This window comes from Montipora foliosa, chromosome 5, assembly GCF_036669935.1.
Source record: "Montipora foliosa isolate CH-2021 chromosome 5, ASM3666993v2, whole genome shotgun sequence".
In the NCBI taxonomy this organism is placed as follows: domain Eukaryota; kingdom Metazoa; phylum Cnidaria; class Anthozoa; order Scleractinia; family Acroporidae; genus Montipora; species Montipora foliosa.
In genome coordinates, this window is record NC_090873.1 from 27834419 (window position 1) to 27841918 (window position 7500).

The 7500-nt window shown below is 39.2% G+C and overlaps 1 long non-coding RNA gene across 1 annotated transcript in view; it reads left to right on the forward strand.

The window, feature by feature from the left end:
• Positions 1 to 2432, forward strand: part of LOC138003079 (uncharacterized) — an 11162-nt gene extending 8730 nt beyond the window's left edge. The window contains exons 4-5 of the long non-coding RNA XR_011123416.1: positions 234 to 503; positions 1858 to 2432. This is a non-coding gene — a long non-coding RNA (uncharacterized lncRNA). The remainder of the gene's footprint in view (positions 1 to 233; positions 504 to 1857) is intronic.
• The last annotated feature ends 5068 nt before the right edge of the window (positions 2433 to 7500 follow it).

The following is a 7500-nucleotide window of genomic DNA, read 5'->3' on the forward strand; positions in this document are numbered from 1 at the left end:
ATGAGGAGAGTGACTTCCGCCAAGTTTGCCTAACAACAGTCCTTCTCAAGACTTCGCTTATCTGGAGGATGGAATTCCATCAAGTTATGTCATTCCTGGTTTAGTCTATTCAGCAATAAGTGTCGTCTTTCGTCGCATTCCTTATCATTATCTACTCTCCGAAGAGATTTCATTTGACTGAATCCAAAAGCAGTTCAAGGATGATTTTATTTTCAACGGTTCTTGTTACACAGGTTGAAGCTGTCACGTGGAATGAAACCCTGGCTAAGGGTGCTACAGAGTGGGCCACTTACTTAGCAGACAATGACAAGTTTGAGCATGCCCAGAATATCATACCAGGGGAAAATCTTTATCTCTCGGGCAAACCTCTCCCCAAAGAGTCTTGCACTGAAGCTACACAACTTTTTTATGCAGAAATTAAAGATTATGATTTTGACAAACCTGGATTTTCAGTGGCAACGGGACATTTTACCCAGGTAAAGTAGCGATCATAATTGATCCAGGTAAAGTAGACAACGTAATTGTGTTTATTTTAGAGTAACCTAGCGATCAGACATACTTTTCTTTAGAGAGGACGCCAAAAGAAAAGTACGCCTGATCGCAGGTTAATTTTAGAGCTAAGATCGACAATTCAAACTAAATGGCGAAATCGACAATCAAAATTCAAAATAATATTAATTAGTAAATTTTCAGCTCCGACTATTGCATTTCTAGCTTTTTGATTGGCTAAAAAACTCCGACTATAAGGCAATAGTCGAAGTTTTACGTCATATGGAAAATAGTGCGCCAAGATGCTCTTTCCGGACGCTTTGTAAAATTGTGGAAATAAAAATCGGCGGCAAAACCCGGTTTGAGAATTTACTAAAACAATTATTCCATTCGCCCTTGTTGGATATGAAGTGATTATAACCAACTCGCGCTACGCGCTCGTTGGTTATTTTATCACTTCATATCCAACTCGGGCTCATGGACTAATTGTTATTTATTCCGAAAGAGAGGTCCAAACAGTTTCCCCACAGTATGGTACATGCAAGTTACTAGGTTTTTAAATGAAACAGAAATATCCTTATAAAGCTGCGGGCAGGCATGTTGACTTTAATGAGAAAGCTCAAAATTTCAGTTCTAGAAGAATATAACCAACTTAAGATCTTGAATCCTACGGTGCATTCCTTCAGTTGAAAAGTAGTCCATGATCCTTCCACCCCGGCAGAACACAGTAAATTAACAGACACAAGGCATATAGGCCTATGAAGAACAATAGAGCAGATGAAATACTTGGGCGCAGTAGATTTAAAAGGCTCAGTGCAAACCGGTCGTGTTCCTTGAAGGCGTTACTTTTGAATGTATGACTCAGTTTCACCTCGTCTGGAGAAAATTAGGACTGGAGAGAAACGTTTTTTCAGTGAATCTCTCCTGTTTCATTCATTCATTTTTCACTCGCACCAAACCAAAATAGCGCACAAAAAAAAAAAAGAATCGAAAAACCGAGTGTTTGCAGTATTGTAAAATCACAAGTTTACAACATTCGCTAAAATGAGGCCCTCTAACGGGTTTTCGGGAACATGGCTAAAGTTGAACCGCGGAATAGGCGAGCAAAGACAAAATATCTGAGGGAAGAAGGGAACATAAACCATTTTCGCGATCAAAAAGCTGAGAACAAGTTTGGAAGTAATTTCGGGAACAAGGGAACACAAACAATTTTTTACAAGGGACAAGAGAATAATAACTTCCCCAATTTCCCCCTCCCAATCTAAAATAAACGTTAAAATTGCAATACATTTATTACTGTTTCTTTTAGACGATAAGCACGCATTGAAGTTGTTGTAGGTGCGTCATATTATACTGTCTTGATTTTAGCTTGTATGGAAGAGAACAAGAGAAATCGGTGCAGACGTCAAAAGCAGGAAAGATGGCCGACTTGTTGTGGTAATACGTTACCATCCCCCCGGTAACTACCTCGGTAAAGAATTTTTCAGGAACAATGTTCTCCGTCCCAGGGATTGGCAACCGCCAACCCAGCCACACTCAGGGGGGAGTGCAGGATTGGCGGCTCTAAGCCACTCCAACTTCGCTTGCCTTGTTTTCGTGCTCGTTATCTCATCCTTCGTGAGCTGCTGTTTTTAATTGACGGTTAATTCTCTGAGTGTTTTGATAAATCAGTCTTTTCGAATTCAGTGTAATGATTTAGTGCTCACTCTAGGCGTTGGCCAGATCATTGCTTTCAGGTGCAAAAAACAGCCCTGCAGTTCACAATGTTTCATCGAATAATCATCAGCAGAAAAATAAAAGGTTGGGCAGGACCTGACTCGACACACCAGTCAAGCTGCACTCCTGTTTTTCCGAGGAAGCAAACTTTTCAGGAAAAAGTAATGTTCATAAACATTTTTGCTTCGCACGAAGCAAATCCCCTTCTTTTTTATCTCTTATGTATTTCTTAATAAAGGATTTTTTAAATCTAACTTACGCTCTTGAGGTGTATTACGCATAAATATAATATATATTATAAATAATATACTCAGTATTATACTATTAATAACTAGTGGTCACACATTTATTTTTAAAGCTTATTGTGGGTGACCAGTTACGGTATGTATTTTTAACCCACTGCCAAAATATGTAACCTCAAGATTTGTAAATTTGTAGTACCAGATAAACGTTGTTGCTTCTTCATTTAATTTTCTAACTACATTTGATTTTCTGGTCGCAGAAAGTTCACCGTCTTCTTTCCTTTTGCAATCTGTTTCAGTCACTTTTTGGAACTAAACTGAATATCGCTTGAACGAATGGTAACAACTGAGTGTTACCGCTGATGGACCCTTTAGCTTGGCCTAAGTCACGGCATTGTCATAAACCGACGAGTTTTTTCAATAAACTCTAAGCAGATGAGTGAACAATCTCATTTGTAGGTAATAATTGATTATTTGTGGCTCGTTGTTGGCTGAAAAGGTCAGCCTGGTTTCGCACATGCACAAAAAGACAATCTAAAAATAAATTAAAACTAGACCCTCCGTGAGGGTACACTGGGTTGCCTGTGGTACGTGCACCATTCCAGAAAAGACTTTTCAAGTTGGGGGGTCATTAAGACCATTTAATGGGTCACCCAGAAGTCTTACCAGAAGAGGCCCTTTGGCTCACAGGTCCTCACACGTTCGTACGACGAAACAGATCCTTTTCTGAGGTTAACAACCTGGCTACCGGCCTATTAATTAATCATTTTTATATAACCCAAGTTATTCACGGATTTTGATTGGTTCTTGCCTATGATCTATTAGAGGACAGACGCACGATTGACGTCACCATCAGCTTTTATGCGAATAAAGTTTAATTCTTTATTATATAAAACAAATAGATTCCATGTTGCCGTGCGTCTGTTCAGTAATAGATCACAGAAGACGTCAAAATGTGGTAAGAACAAAAAAGTGGCACACGAGGCGAAAGAAGAAATTCCTGTCCTCTTGAGGAAAAATAGACACGCACTGCTTACGTGTGGTAGTGAAGTAACACAGCGATTTATTCCATATAAAATGTCAACTGAGCTGTGTGTTGTCTTCCAGGAGATTCAAGTTGTCCTTGCATAATATGTAGCTCTAACAGTGCACGATCTTGTTTTGGTATTGTCTATCATTGTAGTGCCATGGTAGAAGTCTTGGGTAAATAGCCTCAGAAGACATGTGGTTACTAGCAAAGTACTGAACCCAGAAAAATTGAAGAAAATAAATGGGAAAAGAGAAACATTTGCTTCCGGGCTGACGTGTTGACAATTTTCAAGCTCTCTCACAGCTTCTTTCACCACTAGTTTAAGCGTGCCCTCTGAGCATCTGACAGCTTTGCTTTACTTAACTTAATCCCTGTCCGGCGGCGTTAGTGCCTTGATGGGAGACCAAAACAATATACCCCTCATAAAACAGAAGCATTGGACCGAAAATACTATTAACGCTAACAAATGCGAACTGAGCAAGGTACAGATTTTGTTAGCTTGCTTTATGGAAAAACAAATATTGATGCAAAAGTAAATAACTATTGATACACAGTTTTTAGGCAGAGCAGAAGGAAGTTTCCGGGACGGTCGATCGAGAATAAAATATTTACGACATGAAAACAACATTAATTTTGAACCGTGAATATAGAATATAAAAGTTACGATCAGCGACAAACATTTTGGGAGATTTTTGCTACGTTCAAATAAATCGCAAAATCGAAAGTGACATGGCCGGAATTCAGCGGGCGCCGTGATTAAGTTACCACGACATGTTTACTCGCCAAACAGTGAAGCATATGTGTCAAATGATGGCAAGATGCCGGGTTTTTGTAAGTTTCTTTTTCTGTCAAGTGTTCTAAAGTTTGACAATAAATGAGCGAAGGCAAAACAAAGATCACAAGCGCCCAACTCTTAAAAGGTTAACCATTTGTTTATGCAAAGTCAAAATTTACTCTCTAAGACGCATACGACGTTATTTATCACAAGGTAATTCAATCATTTTGGAAATAGCAGCTACTTTATTATTCATCGGCGTCACAATTTTTCACTGATTTTGGGCCTCATTTTGTTGAAACTCAAGCACGCTTCCAACAGGCCTGTGAACCCTTCCTGCTTACACAGCAATACTAAAAAAAATTCTCCCATATCACATTTCAACCTTAAGCTCGAAAATTCAATACACAACATGATATTATAATTCACAAAGGCAGAAAATACCACAGAATCCTTTTCCAGCGAAAAATTTATTGAAACAAACAACATATTTGCTCTTAGAGGCGAAAACCTCTTCCTATTTCATTGCGTGCGTGAAGACAAGAAACTCAATCGTGTCAAATTACCATGTACTTCAGATAAATACAGCTCACTTTGATTTCGTCTCGACGGGCGATAGATTGTTGTCGAAGTCCAGTACTCGTCGCTTTTGAGATTCCTGCCTAGTTTATCCAACTGACTTTCCATTATTGAGCTCCATAAGGGTATATTTTGTTTAAGGATCCACTAAAACGCCATTCGCGTCACATGACTTTCGACGCCATTGCAGGCTAAGTTAATGATTCTACTGTGTCCACCAGAGAAATCTACGCAGTTCCACTACCCTCTCGATCCTAAGAAAATACGCGCAGAAGGCTCTGTGCATAAAGACACTACTTACCAGGGAAGTGACAGGCAAGACTTTTACCGACACGGAAAAAAAATTTAACAAAATAAATAAATAAAATAAAATAAATAAAACAAACAAACTAAACGCAGACCTCGACTGGGTTTGCCATAGGCAACCCAGTAAAAATGACACCTTTCTCTTGAGTAATTAAGTACTTCTTTCTGAAGTACATGTACCTTAACATACCACTACATAAGGAGTTTTTTTTCCGTAATTGTTCAGCCCACAGTATTAATTACAGTGGCGATTATTATTTGCTTATTGAAGCCACAGTGGTCAAGTGTTCGAGACTTCAAAGGTTTGTTGACTGTTTGAGTTCTGGCCTCAGTTGTTTGAAGGGTGGATAGTGCTATCCACTGGATAAATCACTATCTACTGGATAACTCAATTGGTTTTGGTAGTGTTTATCTGCTGGATAGTGATTTATCTGGCCCCAGTTGTTCTGAAGGTGGATAACACTATCTACCGGACAAATGACTATACACTGGAAAGTGCAGTTGGTTCCGCTATTACTTATCCACTGGATAGTGACTTATCCGGCTGATAGTGCTATCCATCATTTGAACAACTGGGGCCTGGTGGGTAGCGCTATCCACTTTTTGAACAATTGAGGCCAGATCTTTATCCAACCTCTCTTCTCTGCCTCCTTTGTCGTTGAGGACAAAGGAGGCAGAGAAAAGAGACGCTGGGAACGAGGTTGGTCTTGATCATCTCTCAGTTTTCTAATGTTGCTTTTTATATGTACCTGCATACAACTTAATACTGACAAATGTTTGATAGACTTTGTTAAAAATTTCTGTGATTGGTTAGCATCCCATTTAATGGAAGGGACAAAGTTTTTTACTGCTTAACCCATTGACACCTCAAACGCTCTAGGATGACCCCAGTTGACGAATAGAATCTCCTTGGCATTAGACAGCGTGAAATCTGTCAAGTCTCACTCCCAGGGGTCAATGGGTTAAAGGGGATCAGTGATCCCCCTTGTTACTCTACAGAAAACAGAGCTAAGTGCTGCCATCAATGAACTACCTGGCTCATTTAGTTTCATTATCTAGACACAGACTTTATGCTTTTACAGTGTGTTTGGGAGCAACTTTACAGCAGCCTATATTTCTGATAAATTATAACTATTTTGTGAAACAAAAGGAGAAGGTAGCATTGCACACTGTGCAGTATTTCTAGTCACTTGAGAACGTATTCCACACATCCCCTCAATTTAAATTTTGTCAGTTGAAGGTTAAGTTGTCAGTAAATTATACTGTCTATTTTGAAGTCAGACTGACTTCTTCATGGTGGTATGTACAGTTGTCAACAGTTTCTAATGAAATTTATTTTTTAGGCCAACAAAAGAAATGTTTAGGTTCAAGGTTTGTAGACAAGTATCCGTTGCTATTTGGAGTGTTGAAATCAACAGCCTTTGGCTTTTTTGCATTGCTAGTCAGAGAGTTGAAGAGAAAAGTACCATTTCAAAACTTGTATGGTGCTGGCCACCCTACAGAAAGCCTTTGGAAGTGAGGAAGGGATTACTGAACATTCTCAGGGTAATATACAATGTATATATAATATTGTTACATCCAATCTGTCAAGTTTGATGGTTCAAAATAAGTACTGACCTCTGCTCATCTGCAAAAATGGAATATAAAGTGCATTAAGGATGACTAGTCTTAACCTCATGAAGAAGTTTTGGCTTTTGCAGTTTTTATTTTGCTTGATACATAATTTCATTGACCTTTCGGTGAGCATCTCTCTGCTCTCCCAAAGGAATTTGACAACGTTACTTAAACGATTATGCGAATTAAACAGTTTTAAGTGGGGATGTTCATATGCTGTGCCCAGAGACCGACGATTATGAACAACAGCTTTTCATTATTGTTGACAATGAGGTTCTTCTGGAAGTAAGTTCATACAAACAGAGTCTTTCTGCTCTGTTTGGGGTACATTACATGGTTAACCTAGAGTATCCAAGAAAGCCAACATGTCTGCACTGGGTCTCTTGAGAGTATGTATTTAGCATTCGTCAAAAAAAATGCCCTGTATAGAAAAGGTGTCTCTACTCTTTTAGCTTAAAGTTAATAGCCTCTTATTACATGTATTAACAGTTGCACCACCACAGGAGCTTGAACTAACCTACATGGAGGGGTTTTATTAGAAACTGGGACCTGGGTACTAGCACCCGTCAACACTGAGTACAGTACACGCCATTGCTCAAAGGAGGTCTCAAGATCAAAAGCCAGACTATAATTATATAGGGGTGCCCGCTCACTCTGTCACAAGGTCCCTTCTACTTTAGCACTTACTGGAAACCCTGACACGTAAACACACCAAGTCCATTTCTTGATTTGTCACACAACAGGCGAGA